The 3,518-nt window shown below is 41.8% G+C and overlaps 1 non-coding gene across 1 annotated transcript; it reads right to left on the bottom strand.

The window, feature by feature from the left end:
* Positions 1-2,472: 2,472 nt before the first annotated feature.
* On the bottom strand, positions 2,473-2,544 carry TRNAA-UGC (transfer RNA alanine (anticodon UGC)). The gene has a single exon. It is a non-coding gene; the product is annotated as a tRNA-Ala (tRNA).
* Positions 2,545-3,518: the final 974 nt, after the last annotated feature.

Below are 3,518 nucleotides of genomic sequence, written 5' to 3'. Positions count from 1 at the left end.
CATAATATTGAAGAGAATACATTGGACTGTATATTCTTTTAATAAAGCAGGAGAAACGTGGCTAAGCGCACGAAAAAGTACGGTTGGAGGAGCCGGGGTTGAACCCGGGACCTCGGCCGCGCGAAGCACACGCTCTGTCACTGAGCTACACCCCCACCCGCTCGAGGCTTTCCCGGGTCTCCTATAAAATTTAAATTGTATCTGTGGCTCGCATTAGTTTCTGTTGAAACTAAATGTGCCCAGTTCGACTAGATTTCAGGAAGCACCTTCATCGTGAAAGTGATTTAGGTCAGCAGTGGCGTTTTAGCCTTTTCGTGTGAGATATAGGAGTTTAAGTTCAAGTCCTGTTGAAGAATCATGTTTCCTTTTCCTCTCTGTTATTTCCAACTTTTATACGGAAATCAACTGGGGCTTTCTAAAGAGCACGTTAGCCTATGTTGCTCCATCTCTCAAGCCTGCTGTTGACTCGACTGGGTTCTAAAAAGCAGGATGGGCGGGGCGTGGGCAGGAGAGGTCAAATCCAGGACTGCAACAGATTGAGAAAGCCCTAAATGTGTACAGTACAGTGATTTTTTTTTTTTACGCTGTCCTGACCTAGGCAGGCAACTTTGGAGGCTCTTTCAAGGATCTGCTAGATAGATGAAACAGTGAATTTAACAATGAAAGGCAAGGGAGAAATTTGAGGAACAAGGTAGATTGATACAGGATTTGGACTCTTACTGAAGTCTAATACTTAGTATTTAGGAAAGCATGCAGGTTGGATTTTGCAGATGGTGATACCTTTTGCAAAGAATAGTAAATATAGGAGGAGGGGTGAGAATTGTTTGTTGTTGTTGTTATTGGTTTGTTGATTTGTGTATAGGTAGGGCAATAAGAGGGAAATGTATAGTTTGGGTTTAGAAATGACAGAATTTAAATGTCTGTGGATTCGCCTCTTGAGGATGTCTGCCCTAAGCACATTACAATCTGCAGACATCTCTGAACCCGAATTTCAGATATTTATGTGGCTGGGAGGAGAGGGCTCTTTAGAAGTGGGTAGAGTAAGGACTTAAAGTTATCCACTAAGCCTAGTAGATAAAGAACTTATTATTGGTATTAATGGAAAAAAAAAACGGGATTGCTCCTACATCGATCTCATTTTTTAAAATTTATACTCTTTGCTATGGTCTTAAATTTTCCTTAGAACAAAAGTAAAAGTCTCATTTCCTACCATGAGCTTCCAGATAAGATGATTATCTCTTCTTTGACCCTCTTTGTTGATCTATGACTGTTTTAATTATAGCAGACTACATATCAAACTTCTCAAAATTGAACGACTTTAAACCATCCATTACATTTGCTCACAATTCTCTGGGTCAGAAATTTTGGCTGGGTCCCTTCTGCTGCTTGGAGCCAGTTGGGACTGTTCACTGCTCTTTATTTAGCTGGTAGCAGGGTTGGACTCAAAGGTCTGAGGAGGCTCCACTGTGGTGTATCAGTGCTTCTCTATCTAGTTTCCTGTTCACTTTTCTCTCCATGGTTCTAGGTTGGGCTTTCTCATAGCACGCTGATCCCACTGTAGTCAGACTCCTCACAGAGCAGCTTCTGAGACTGGCTATTGCAAAAGAAGCAAAAGCAGAACCTGCAGATCATGTAAACTGTCTGTGCAAGGAAACAGCATCACTTCCTCTAGTCCCCAAAGGAAAATCTTTGAGCAGAAACACTGTTCACGGGGGCTGGTTTATTGAAAGAGAGGGTCTCTTGCCACAGCATGCATTCAGTGCAGAGCATCTCGTTTTCGCCATCTTCAGGTACAGTCGAATGGGAAGGAGACAAGGAGACGGTTGACTTCTTAGAAGCCAAGACCTCTCCATTACCTGATTTGCCTGAAAGTGAAGTATTCTGTATTGCCAGGGATGAACATTATTTTGTCTCCAAAATTAAAGCAGATCAATGACGGGATTTTCCTTGGTCGTTTTTTTCAGGCTCTTAACTGAAGAAAGAAAAGCCTGTGTTTGAATTCCTGTATTCTGTTCCTGGTATGTAATAAAGGATCAGGGATAGTTGTTTGTCCAAGGCATTCGGCTTGCCATCTGAAGTGTTTTTCCAGAGACAGTTGAGATCTTGCTCACATCACCCTAATTTCTCTCATTCTCTTGTCTTTAGGATTAGCTATTCTGGCTAAAGAAGTTGCACAGGGGTCTCTCCCTCTCCTTCTCTCCTCCACTCATCCCTTCTCTCTCCCTCTTTCTCTTCCTCTCACTTGGATCTTCCTTTTTTAAGTCCTATTGCAAAACGATGGTCCAGGTGACAAAGTTGGTTGCATTTGGGGATGTTGAATAAGTCTTTCCTTCTCCTTTCTTTCTTCTGATGTTTCACCAGTCATTTTTACTTTCCATGTGAGCAGAAAAACAAAAACAAAAAAACAGAAAAGTGGACTTGGCATCCCTGAAAGAATGTACCAATGTGGAGCAAAACAGAAAGAAATGCCTCTGGAGGTGCTGGGCATTGAACCCAGGGCCTCATGCATGCAAAGCATGCGCTCTACCACTGAGCTACACCCCCCGGACAACAACTGCTTGTTTTGTGATATATTAGGAAATGTGGTATCTTCTGTATTCTTTGGCAAGGCCATTTGTGTGTGTGTGTGTGTGTGTGTGTGTCAGAAAATTTATTCTGTTAACTGAATTAATTCTACGTTTCTAAATTGGATTGTTTTCCAGAATAGTAAATTCTAAGTCCAGATTTAAACCATTCCTGCTCCTAGGTTCTTCCCAGCCAGGGACAGTCTTCTCTAAGATCTTCTTACTGCCCTAATGCCTGTGTTTTGTTTTGTTCTATTTTTGAGAACCACTTTGGAAAGTCTTGAGTTAGGAGTTTCCCTTCATTCTTTTTCTCTACCACGTCTTTCTCCTCCACAGATCACTCTACCTGATTTCCATTGGCTGTCTTGTCTGCACCCACCTCTTCAAGTGTCTTTGGTCTGTAATCACTCTCTTCCTCACTTTCTAGACCACTTGCCTTTCTCACCGGCCAACTTCAAGACCAGGATATCTTGCTCTAGAAAACCAAGGAAGCACTTTGACAGCCTATATGCAAAATGAAAATCATTATTGCTCATTTCCAATCATGTTGGGTTCCTCAATTCCATATCTTCAGAAGTGGTCTTCACCCTACAGCTGGTTCGAAAGTTTAGAAAAGAGAAAAAAAGGAGGCAGGGTAGAAGGGAGGGAGAGTTAGGGAGAGAGGGAGGGAGAAAAGGGGAAAGAAAGAGAGAGAGAGACAGAGACAGAGACAGAGAGAGGGAGAGGAAGAAAACGTTTGAGTTCCACTCCCTACTTCTCCCTGCCTCTCCTTTCCCAAGCAACCATTGATGTAATTCCTGTCACTATAGATGAGTTTGAATTTTCCAAAGTTTTATGCAAATGGGATCATATATTTACTTTTTTGATTTCACTTCTTTCACTCATCATAATTATTTTGAGTTTCACCCATGTTTAACGTATCAATAGTTTACTCCATTTTATGCTGAGTAGTAT

The sequence above is a fragment of the Canis aureus genome, chromosome 37 (genome assembly GCF_053574225.1).
Source record: "Canis aureus isolate CA01 chromosome 37, VMU_Caureus_v.1.0, whole genome shotgun sequence".
In the NCBI taxonomy this organism is placed as follows: domain Eukaryota; kingdom Metazoa; phylum Chordata; class Mammalia; order Carnivora; family Canidae; genus Canis; species Canis aureus.
This window is presented reverse-complemented; position numbering and strand designations above follow the sequence as displayed.